The sequence below is a fragment of the Bos javanicus genome, chromosome 16, assembly GCF_032452875.1.
Source record: "Bos javanicus breed banteng chromosome 16, ARS-OSU_banteng_1.0, whole genome shotgun sequence".
Taxonomy (NCBI): domain Eukaryota; kingdom Metazoa; phylum Chordata; class Mammalia; order Artiodactyla; family Bovidae; genus Bos; species Bos javanicus.
Window position 1 is genome coordinate 4517823 of NC_083883.1, and position 13093 is coordinate 4530915.

Consider the following 13093-nt stretch of genomic DNA (forward strand, 5'->3'; position numbering starts at 1 on the left):
CATGACGTTTAACTGTAAGGCCTTAGACTCAGTCTCACTAAATCATAAACAAAGTGGGAATGTCCAAAAGCCTACCATTTCCTTTACTCTCCAACATAGCTCTAGAAACTCTAATCAGTGCAGTCAAACAGTTAACACAAACGAGGGCTGTACCTATGGGAGAGGAGGATAAGTTTGTCATTGTTTGCAATATGCTAGTCCTAGAAAACCTCAAAAAAATTAAGTGTTTTTAAATTAATAACATGCTGTAAGCAGTGACTAGATAAATATACAACTTACTTTTCCCAACAGCTAATTAAGACACAAAATGGAAAAAAAAAAAAAAATGCTCACAATAGCTAAGCAAACATCTCAAAAAATGGAAACTTTAGAAATACTCCTGGCCAAATTCAAACACCATAGAAACTATTCATCAACTGTGTTCCGAAATCTGCTGACTCTAAACGACCTTTCTAGCCCCAGTACTGAGAAAGGGGTTAGGGTGTTGTGAGGGTGGGGCAGCTTTCATCTTTCCAGGTTCCTCTTCCCCAAGATGATCTGAAGACATTGTTCCTGTTTGAGTTTTGGAAATTTTTGCCCATCTACATGTCCCTATACATTTAACTATCATTGTTATTCCTCTCCCACTACAGCTTGAAGGTTTGTGTTCCCCTCAAATTCATATACTGAAATCCTAACTCAAGATAATGGTACTGGGATGGAGCCTTTGGGAGGTTATTAGATCATAAGGAAGGCACCCTCCTGAATGAGATTAGCGCTGTTAGAAATCCAGAGCTCCCTAGTGCCTTCCATCATATGAGGATACAATGAGAAGCCTGCAACCCAGAAAAAGACACTCACCAACTAGTCTGACACTTTTCAAAACTATGAATAATAAATATCTGCTGTTTATAAGCAACCACTCTATGATATTTTTTGATGGCAGCCTGGAGGGACTATCACATCTCCTTAGAAGGCTTTCCTTTCTTTTTCCCCAATTTTATTGAGATATAATTGATATACAACACTGTGTAAGTTTAAGGTGTACAGCACAATGATTTGACTTACATACATCATGAAATAATTATCACAGTAGGTTTAGTGAGCATCCATTATCTTGTATAGATACAAAATTAATTAAAGAAATAGAAAATTTTTTTCCTTGTGATGAGAACTCTTAGGATTTACTCTCAACAGCTTTCACATAGAACATTCATAAATGTTAATCACATTTATCATATTGTCATTACACCCTTAATACTTATTATTTTATAACTGAAATTATGTACCTTTTGACTGCTTTTAACCAATTCCCCTTCCACAACCCTCTGCCTTTGATAACAAAAAATTTGATCTCTATTTTCCTATGAATTTGTTTCTGAAGTATAACTGACCTACAGCACTATGCTAGTTCCTGTCACACAATATAGTGATTTGATATTTCTTTTTTTTCTCATTTTTCCCTCATCTTTTAAAAAATTTATTTTTTTCTGATTGGAGGATAATTGCTTTACAATGTCATATTGCTTTCTGCCCTACAACAATGTGAATCAGTCATCAGTTCAGTTCAGTCGCTCAGTCATGTCCAGATCTTTGCAATCCCATGGATTGCAGCACACCAGGCCTCCCTGTCCATCACCAACTCCTAGATCTTACTCAAACTCATGTCCATTCAATCAGTGATACCATCCAACCATCTCATCCTCTGTCATCCCCTTCTCCTCCTGCCTTCAATCTTTCCTAGCATCAGGGTCTTTTCCAATGAATCAGTTCTTCACATCAGGTGGCCAAAGTATTGGGGTTTCAGCTTCAGCATCAGTCCTTGCAATGAATATTCAAGACTGATTTCCTTTAGGATGGACTGGTTTGATCTTCTTGCTGTCCAAGGGGCTCTCAAGAGTCTTTTCCAACACCACAGTTCAAAAGCATCAATTCTTCTGCGCTCAGCTTTCTTTATAGTCCAACTCTCACATTCATACACGACTACTGAAAAAACCATAGCCTTGACTAGATGGACCATTGTTGGCAAAGTAATGTCTCTGCTTTTTAATATGCTGTCTAGGTTGGTCATAGCTTTTCTCCCAAGGAGCAAGCATCTTTTAATTTCATGGCTGCAATCACCATCTGCAGTGATTTTGGAGCCAAGAAAATAAAGTCTGTCACTGTTTCCATTGTTTCCCCATCTATTTACCATGAAGTGATGGGACCAGATGCTATGATCTTAGTTTTATGAACGTTGAGTTTTAAGCCAGCCTTTTCACTCTCCTCTTTCATTTTCATTAAGAAACTTTTTAGTTCCTCTTCACTTTCTGCCATAAAGGTGGTGTCATCTGCTTATCTGAGGTTATTGATATTTCTCCCAGCAATCTTGATTCCAGCTTGTGCTTCATCCAGGCCAGCATTTCGTATGATGTACTCTGCATATAAGTTAAATAAGCAGGGGGACGATATACAGCCTTGATGTACTCCTTTCCTGATTTGGACCTAGTCCATTGTTCCATGTCCAGTTGTAACTGTTGCTTCTTGACCTGCATACAGATTTCTCAGGAGGCAGGTCAGGTGGTCTGGTATTTCCATCTCTTGAAGAATTTTCCACAGTTTGTTGTGATCCACACAGTCAAAGGCTTTGGTGTAGGCAATAAAGCAGAAGTAGATGTTTTTCTGGAACTCTCTTGCTTCTTCAATGATCCAATGGATGTTGGCAATTTGATCTCTGGTTCCTCTGCCTTTTCTAAATCCAGCTTGAACATCTGAAATTTCACCATTCATGTACTGTTGAAGCCTGGCTTGGAGAATTTTAAGCATTACTTTACTAGTGTGTGAGATGAGTGCAATTGTGTGGTAGTTTGACCATTCTTTGGCATTGCCTTTCTTTGGGATTGGAATGAAAGCTGACTTTTTCCAGTCCTGTAGCCACTGCTGAGTTTTCCAAATTTTCTGGCATATATGAGTACTCTCAATATGCCAGCAAATTTGGAATCAGTCATAACTATATATCTATATCTATATCTGTATCTATCCCCTCCCTCTTCAGCCCCTCTCCTACCCATACCATCTGCCTCTCTAAGTCGTCACAGAGCACCAGGCTGGTAACCCTGTTTTATATAACAGCTTCCCACTAGCTCTCTGTTTCACACATGGTAGTATGAAACAGAGTAGTAGTGTATATATATCAATGCTACTTTCTCAATTCATCCCACCCTCTCCTTCCCCTGCTGTGTCTATGAGTCCATTCTCTATGTCTGTGTCTCTATTCCTGCCCTGCAAATAGGTTCATCAGTATCATTTTTCTAGATTCCATATATATGCATTAATATACAATATTTGTCTTTCTCTTTCTGACTTACTTCACTCTGTATAATAGGCTCTAGGTTCATCTACCTCAGTTCAGTTGATTCACATTTGTTCTTTTTTATGTCCTAGCAATATCCCATTGTGTATACATACCACGGCTTCATCCATTCATCTGTTGTTGGATATCTAGGTTGCTTCCATGTTCTTGCTATTGTAAATAGTGCTGCAATGAACATTGGGGTACACATGTCTTCTGAATTATGCTTCATATGGTGGTTTTATTCCTGGTATTTTAAGGAATCTCCATACTGTTCTCCATAGTGTCTGTATCAGTCTACATTCCCACCAACAGTGCAAGAGGGTTCACCTTTCTCCACGTCCTCTCCAACATTTACTGTTTGTAGATTTTTTGATGATAGCCATTCTGACCAGCATGAGAAGATACAGCATTGTAGTTTTGATTTGCATTTCTCTTACAATGAGTGATATTGAGCACCTTTTATGTGTTTATTGGCCATCTGTGTGTCTTCCTTGAAGAAATATGTTTCGGTCTTCTGCTCATTTTTTGAGGGGTTGTTTGTTTTTCTGATATTGAGCTACTGATAGCTCAATACATAACTCATACATAGCTCAATACATAAATACATAAACTGATTATGTATTTTGGAGATTAATTCTTTGCCAGTTGTTTCATTTGTAATTATTTTCTCCAATCTCAGGGTTGTCTGTCATCTTGTTTATAGTTTCCTTTGCTATGCAAAGCTTTTAAGTTTAACTAGGTCCCATTGATTTACTTTTTGTTTTTATTTCCATTACTACAGCAGGTGGGTCAAAGAGGATCTGCTACAGTTTATGTTGAGTGTTCTGCCTGTTTTCCTTTAAGAGTTGTATAGTTTCTGGCCTTACATTTAAGTCTTTAATCCGTTTTGAGTTTATTTTTGTGAATGGTGTTAGGAAGCATTCTAAATTCATTCTTTTGCATGTAGTTGTCCAGTTTTCCCAGCACCACTTATTGGGAAGAGGCTGTTTTTTCTCCATCGTATATTTTTGTTTCCTTTGTCAAAGATAAGGTGCCCATAGGTGCATGGATTTGTCCCCAGGCTTTCTATATTGTTTCATTGGTATATATTTCTGTTTTTGTGCCAGTACCATACTGTCTTGATGACTACAGCCTTCCAGTTTCGTCCAAAGTCAGGAAGGTTGATTCCTCCAGCTCCATTTTTTCTATCTCAAGATTACTTTGGCTAGTCTTTTGTTTTCCATACAAACTGTAGAATTTTTTGTTCTGGTTCTGTGAAAATGGCTTTGGTAATTTGATAAGGGTTGCATTGAGTCTGTAGATTGCTTGGGTAGTATAGTCTTTTTCACAATACTGATTCTTCCAATCCAAGAACATGGTGTATCTCTCCATCTATTTGTGTCATCTTTGATTTCTTTGGTCAGTGTCTCAGTTTTCTGTACACAGGTCTTTTGTCTCTTTAGGCAGGTTTATTCCTAGGTAATTTTTTTTTTTTTTTTGCAATGGTGAATGTGATTGTTTCCTTAATTTCTCTTTTGATTTTTCATTGTTAGTGTATAGGAATGTAAGTGATTTCTGTGTATTAATTTTGTATCCTGCGACTTCACTAAATTCACCCATTAGGGCTAGTAATTTTCTGGTGGCATCTTAAGGGTTTTATGCATCAGTTCAGTTCAGTTCAGTTGCTCAGTCATGTCCGACTCTGCAACCCCATGAATCGCAGCACGCCAGGCCTCCCTGTCCATCACCAACTCCTGGAGTTCACTCAGACTCACGTCCATCGAGTCAGCGATGCCATCCAGCCATCTCATCCTCTGTCATCCCCTTCTCCTCCTGCCCTCAATGCCTCGCAGCATCAGAGTCTTTTCCAATGAGTCAACTCTTCACATGAGGTGGCCAAAGTACTGGAGTTTCAGCTTTAGCATCATTCCCTCCAAAGAAATCCCAGGGCTGATCTCCTTCAGAATGGACTGGTTGGATCTCCTTGCAGTCCAAAGGACTCTCAAGAGTCTTCTACAACACCACAGTTCAAAAGCATCAATTCTTCAGCACTCAGCCTTTTTCACAGTCCAACTCTCACATCCATACATGACCACAGGAAAAACCATAGCCTTGACTAGAGGGACCTTTGTTGGCAAAGTCATGTCCTGTTTTTGAATTAGCTATCTAGGTTGGTCATAACTTTCCTTCCAAGGAGTAAGTGTCTTTTAATTTCATGGCTGCAGTCACCATCTGCAGTGATTTTGGAGCCCCCAAAAATAAGGTCTGACACTGTTTCCACTGTTTCCCTATCTGTTTCCCATGAAGTGATGGGACCGGATGCCATGTTTTATGCATAGTATCATGTTTTTTGCATACAGTAAGAGTTTTACTTTTTCTTTTCTAATCAGGATTCCTTTTATTTCTTTTTCTTCTCTGACTTCCAAAACTATATCATAATAGTGGTGGGAATGGGCACCCCTGTCTTGTTCCTAATCTTAGAGAAAATGCTTTCAGTTTTTTACCACTGAGAATAATGTATGCTTTGAGTTTGTCATATATCGTCTTTATTATGTTGAGGTAAATTTCTTCTCTGCCCATTTTCTGGAAGGTTTTCATCATAAACGGGTGTTGGATTTTATTGGATGCTTTCTCTGTGTATATTGAGATTATCATATGTTTTTTCTTTCAATTTTTTAATATGGTGTATCAAATTTATTGATTTGCTTATATTGAAAAATCTATGAATCCCTGGGATAAACCCTCTTAAATCATAGTGTGTGATACTTTTAATGTGTTGTTGAATTCTCTTTGCTAGAATTTTGTTGAGGATTTTTGAGTCAAGTCCATCAGTGATTTGGCCTACAATTTTATTTTCTTGTAATATCTTTGGTTTGAGTATCAGGGTGATGGTGGTCTCATGGAATAAATCTGGGAGCATTTCTTCCTCTGCAATTTCTTTGAAAGAGTTTGAGCAGGATAGGTGTTAACTCTTCTCTAAATGTTTGATAGAATTCACCAGTGAAGCCATCTGGCACTGGATTCCTGTTTGTTGGAAGATTTTAGATCATAGTTTCAATTTCAGTTCTTGCGATTGGTCTGTTCTTATTTTCTATTTCTTCGTGATTCAGTCTTGGAAGATGAATTCTTCTCTAAGAATTCGTCCATTTCTTCTGGGTTGTCCATTTTATTGGCATATAGTTGCTCATGGTAGTCTCTTATGACCCTTCATATTTCTGCATTGTCTGTTGCAACTTCTTTCTCATTTCTAATTTTACTGATTTGAGTATTCTCCCTTTTTTACTGACGCGTCTGACCAATGATTGGTCAATTATATATATCTTTTCAAAGAACCAGCTTGTAGTTTTACTGGTCTTTGCTTTTGCTTTCTTCATTTCTTTTTCATTTAGTTTCTGCTCTGATCTTTATAATTTCTTTCCTTCTACTAACTTTTGGATTTATTTGTTGTTGGTCTTTTTTCTAGTTGCTCTAGATGTAAGTTTAGGCTGTTTATTTGATGTTTTTCTCATTTCTTGACATTGGCTTGTACTGCTATAACATCCTCTCTCAGCCCTGCTTTTAGGGTCCCCAGAGCTTTTGGGTTGTCATGTTTTCACTGTCATTTGTTTCTAGGTATTTTTAAAATTTCCTGTTTGACTTCCTCAGTGACCTCTTGGTTATTTGGGAGCATATTGTTTAACCTCCATGTATTTGTCTTTTTTAACATTTTTTTCCTGTAATTAATATCTAATCTCACAATATTCTAGTCAGAAAAAAACTGCTTGATACAATTTTAATTTTCTTTCAATTTACCAAGGCTTGATTTGTAACCCAAGTTAGGATCTATCATGGAGAACATTCTATGTGTACTTGAGAAAAAAGTGTACTCAGCTGCATTTGTATGGAATGTCCTATAGATATCAATTAGGGAACTAATGTATTTAAGGCTTGTATTTCCTTATTTTCTGTCTGGATGAACTGTCGGTGTGAGTGGGATGTTAAGTTCAGTTCAGTTCAGTCGCTCAGTAGTCTCCAACTCTTTGCGACCCCATGAATTGCAGCACGTCAGGCCTCCCTGTCCATCACCAACTTCTGGAGTTCACCCAGACTCATGTCCATCAAGTCAGTGATGCCATCCAGCCATCTCATCCTCTGTCGTCCCCTTCTCCTCCTGCCCCCAACCCCTCCCAGCATCAGTCTTTTCCAATGAGTCAATTCTTCACATGAGGTGGCCAAAGTACTGGAGTTTCAGCTTTAGCATCATTTCTTCCAAAGAAATCCCAGGGCTGATCTCCTTCAGAATGGACTGGCTGGATCTCCTTGCAGTCCAAAGGACTCTCAAGAGTCTTCTCCAACACCACAGTTCAAAAGCATCAATTGTTTGGTGCTCAGCCTTCTTCACAGTCCAACTCTCACATCCATACATGCCACAGGAAAAACCATAGCCTTGACTAGACAGACCTTTGTTGGCAAAGTAATGTCTCTGCTTTTGAATATGCTATATAGGTTGGTCATAACTTTCCTTCCAAGGAGTAAGCGTCTTAATTTCATGGCTGCAGTCACCATTTGCAGTGATTTTGGAGCCCCGAAAAATAAAGTCTGACACCGTTTCCACTGTTTCCCCATCTATTTCCCATAAAGTGATGGGACCGGATGCCATGATCTTCGTTTTCTGAATGTTGAGCTTTAAGCCAACTTTTTCACTCTCCACTTTCACCTTCATCAAGAGGCTTTTTAGTTCCTCTTCACTTTCTGCCATAAGGGTGGTGTTATCTGCATATCTGAGGTTATTGATATTTCTCCTGGCAATCTTGATTCCAGCTTGTGTTTCTTCCAGTCCAGCGTTTCTCATGATGTACTCTGCATATAAGTTAAATAAGCAGGGTGACAATATATAGCCTTGACATACTCCTTTTCCTATTTGGAACCAGTCTGTTGTTCCATGTCCAGTTCTAACTGTTGCTTCCTGACCTGCATACAAATTTCTCAAGAGGCAGGTCAGGCGGTCTGGTATTCCCATCTCTTTCAGAATTTTCCACAGCTTATTGTGATCCACACAGTCAAAGGCTTTGGCATAATCCATAAAGCAGAAATAGATGTTTTTCTGGAACTCTCTTGCTTTTTCGATGATCCAGCAGATGTTGGCAATTTGATCTCTGGTTCCTCTGCCTTTTCTAAAACCAGCTTGAACATCAGGAAGTTCATGGTTCATATATTGCTGAAGCCTGGCTTGGAGAATTTTGAGCATAACTTTACTAGCGTGTGAGATGAGTGCAATTGTGCGGTAGTTTGAGCATTCTTTGGCATTGCCTTTCTTTGGGATTGAAATGAAAACTGACCTTTTCCAGTCCTGTGGCCACTGCTGAGTTTTCCAAATTTGCTGGCATATTGAATGCAGCACTTTCACAGCATCATCTTTCAGGATTTGAAATAGCTCAACTGGAATTCCATCACCTCCACTAGCTTTGTTCGTAGTGATGCTTTCCAAGGCCCATTTGACTTCACATTCCAGGATGTCTGGTTCTAGGTCAGTGATCACACCATCATGATTATCTGGGTCATGAAGATCTATTTTGTATAGTTCTTCTGTGTATTATTCCCACCTCTTCTTAATATCTTCTTCTTCTGTTAGGTCCATACCATTTCTTGTCTTTATTGTGCCCATCTTTGCATGAAAACACCTGGAGTAACAGGCAAATTTGGCCTTGGAATATGGAATGAAGCAGGGAAAAGACTAATAGAGTTTTGCCAAGAAAATGCACTGGTCATAACAAACACCCTCTTCCAACAACACAAGAGAAGACTCTACACATGGACATCACCTGATGGTCAACACCGAAATCAGATTGATTATATTCTTTGCAGCCAAAGATGGAGAAGCTGTATACCATCAACAAAAACAAGACCAGGAGCCGACTGTGGCTCAGATCATGAACTCCTTATTGCCAAATTCAGACTGAAATTGAAGAAAGTAGGGAAAACCATTAGACCATTCAGGTATGACCTAAATCAAATCCCTTATGATTATACAGTGGAAATGAGAAATAGATTTAAGGGCCTACATCTGATAGACAGAGTGCCTGATGAACTATGGACTGAGGTTCGTGACATTGTACCGGATGCAGGGAACAAGACCATCCCCATGGAAAAGAAATGCAAAAAAGCAAAATGGCTGTCTGGGGAGGCCTTACAAATAGCTGTGAAAAGAAGAGAAGCGAAAGCAAAGGAGAAAAGGAAAAATATAAGCATCTGAATGCAGAGTTCCAAAGAATAGCAAGAAGAGATAAGAAAGCCTTCGTCAGTGATCAATGCAAAGAAATAGAGGGAAACAACAGAATGGGAAAGACTAGAGGTCTCTTCAGGAATATTAGAGGTACCAAGGGAACATTTCATGCAAAGATGGGCTCAATAAAGTGGATGTTAAAGCCCCCCACTATTATTGTGTTACTGTCAATTTCCCCTTTTATAGCTGTTAGCATTGCCTTATGAGAAGGCAATGGCACCCCACTCCAGTACTCTTGCCTGGAAAATCCCATGGACGGAGGAGCCTGGTAGGCTGCAGTCCATGGGGTCGTGAAGAGTCAGACACAACTGAGCAACTCCACTTTCACTTTTCACTTTCATGCATTGGAGAAGGAAATGGCAACCCACTCCAGTGTTCTTGCCTGGAGAATCCCAGAGATGGGGGAGCCTGGTGGGCTGCCATCTATGGGGTCGCACAGAGTCGGACACGACTGTAGCGACTTAGCAGCAGCAGCATTGCCTTATATATTGAGGTGCTCCTATAGTGGGTGCATATATATTTATAATTATTATATCTTCTTCTTGGATTGATCCCTTGATCATTATGTATTGTCTTTCCTTGTCTCTTGTAACAGTCTTTATTTTAAAATTTATTTTATCTGATATAAGTATTGCTTCTTCAGATTTCTTTTGATTTCCATTTGCATGGAGTATTTTTTTCTAGCCCCTCACTTTCTGGTCTGTATGTGTCCCTAGATCTGAAGTGGGTTTCTTGTAGACAGCATACATATGGGTCTTGTTTTTGTATTCATTTAGCCAGTCTGTGTCTTTTGGTTTGAGCATTTAATCCATTTATATTTAAGGTAATTATTGATATATCTGATCCTATTGCCATTTACTTTATTATTTTGAGTTTGTTTTTGTAGGCCTTTCTTCATCTTGTATTTCCTATCTGAAGAAGTTCCTTCAGCATTTTTTGTGAAGCTGGTTTGGTGGTACTGAATTCTCTTAACTTTTGCTTACCTGTAAAGCTTTTAATTTCTGTGAATCTAAATGAAATTCTTGCTGGGTAGAGTAATTTTGGGTGTGGGTTCTTTCCCTTTTATCATTTTAAGTATATCCTGCCATTCCCTTCAGGCCTGCAGAGTTTATGCTGAAAGACCACCTGTTAACCTTATGGGGATGCCATTGCATGATATTTGTTGCTTTTCCCTTTCTACTTTTAATATTTTTTCTTTGTGTTTAATTTTTGTTAATTTCATCAATACGTGTCTTGGCATTTTTCTCTTTGAGTTTATCCTGTATGGGACTCCCTGAGCTTCCTGGATTTGGTTGGCAATTTCCTTTCCCATGTTAGGAAAGTTTTCAACTATAACCTCCTCAAATATTTTCTCATACCCTTTCTTTTTCTCTTCTTCTGGGACCATTATAATGCACATGTTGGTCTGCCTAATGTTTTCCCAGCGCTCTCTGTTACTATCCTCATTTCTTTTTATTCTTTTTTCTTTACTCTACTCTGTTTCAGGTATTTCCACTTTTCTATCCTGCAGTTCATTTATCTGTTCTTCAGCCTCAGTTATTCTGCTATTGGTTCTCTCTAGTGTATGTTTTTTCTCAGTTATTGTGTTGCTCATCACTGACTGTTCTTTATTTCTTCTAGGTCCTTGTTAAACATTTCTTGTATCTTCTCAATCTGTGCCTCCATTCTGCTTATTTGTGCTTCCATTCAATTTCTGAGATTTTGGATCATCTTTACTACCATTACTCTGAATTCCTTTTTAGGTAGAGTACCTATTCCTCTTCATTTATTGTTCCTGTCTGTTTTCACTTTGCTGCTTTCATCTGCTGCATGTCTCCTCATTTTGTTTAACTGGCTGTGTTTGGGATCTCCTTTCTGCAGGCTGCAGGGTCATAGGTCCTCTTACTTGTAGAGTCTGTTCCCAGTGGATGGTGTTGGACTAGTGCTTTGTGAAGATTTCCTGGTGAGGGGACTGGTGCCTGTGTCCTCGTGGGTGGAGCTGGATCTTGTTCCTCTGATGCGCATTGCCATGTCCAATGGTGTGTTTTAGGGTATTTGTGAGCTTATTATGGCTTTAGGCAGCCTGTCTGCCATTGGGTTGATCCAGGACCTAATGTTGAAATGGAGGCCTTTAAGAGAATCCTCGCTGCCTAATATTCAATCGGGTCAGGTGTTCAACATCCGGGGCTCGGATCACCTACCTTGGAGGTTCAGGCCCAACCCCTGGCTGGAGCACCAAGACTCCACAAGCTGCACAGACAAGAGAAAGAAAAAGATAAATGAGTCAATCAAACAAAGAAAAGACAGACAAAACACCAAGTCAACTCCACACATCAGCAGATAATTGGATTAAAGATTTACTGAGTAAGGCCTTATGTACCAGAGCAAGACCCAGTTTTTCCCACCACCAGTCCCTCCCATCAAGCTTACACAAGTTTCTTAGCCTCCTCCATCTGAAGGCAGACAGAAGAAGCAAGAAGAATATCATTACAGAAAATTAATCAGCATGAAAAAGCAGAAAGTTATGTCCCCAATTAAGGGACAAAATAAAACAAGATACACAGAAAAAAAAAACCACAAAAAGAAATTCACACACTCACACTAACTAAAAGAAAAGAAGAGAAAAAAAAGGAGAAAGAGAAGAAACAAAAAGAAGAAAGTGATCAAACCAATAAATGAAAACCAACAGTAAAAACTAAACTAGCAAAAACACAAAAGCAAGATTAAATCAAATGCAGAAAACAAACTAAAATAAAAGCAAAGAAAACATAAAACAACCACATCCATACAATCAAAAGAAAAAAAAAGCAAGAGGAAGGCAGAAGGAAAAAAATACAAAACATCAAAGAAGTAAAGTAAAGATAGATCAAGGTAAAATATATTTAAAAAGAAGATCAAAACCAAGGGGGAAAAGCAATATAATGAAAACATACTGTGGAAATTGGAAAAAAAAAAAAAGTACTTAAAAATAAAAGCATAAAAATCAAATGACTAATAAAAAAAGAACAGCGATAGAAAAACAAAAAAGGAAGAGTAGTAATAGACCTACAACTGCGGCCCTTCTCCTCCTTAGAAAGGTCTCTGGATGTGCAGTGGGCACTGTGGGGCCAGTTCAGATTCTGGTCTGGCCTTACTCCAGCTTGTCCTTTTTTCCAAAATCCACAATTGTCCCCAATATCCACAGCCTCAAATGTGGGAAGGCATTATTTATTCAGATATTCCGGATGCAGGGCTTCCCATACCAGTTGTGGAGATTCCATTCACTGCTCCTGCATTCTTTTCCTTTGGTCACACAGCTGGTGCTCAGCTTTGGTTCTGGCCCACCTCTGTTTGCATGCTGCCCTCCAGCGTCTGGTTTTCCACCCAGACAAGAGAGGGGAAGGTGGCAGCCGGTTAGGGCTCACTTGCCCACTCAGGCTGGGGAGAGGGACATACGCAGCAGACACGTTGGGGATGTGCAGGGAATGCCTTCATCGGAAGAGGCCCCGAGAAGGTGCTACAGCCTGGGGCAGGGCCTGTACTCTCCAGGGGAATCAACCCCAGGGCACAGCTCCCTCGGT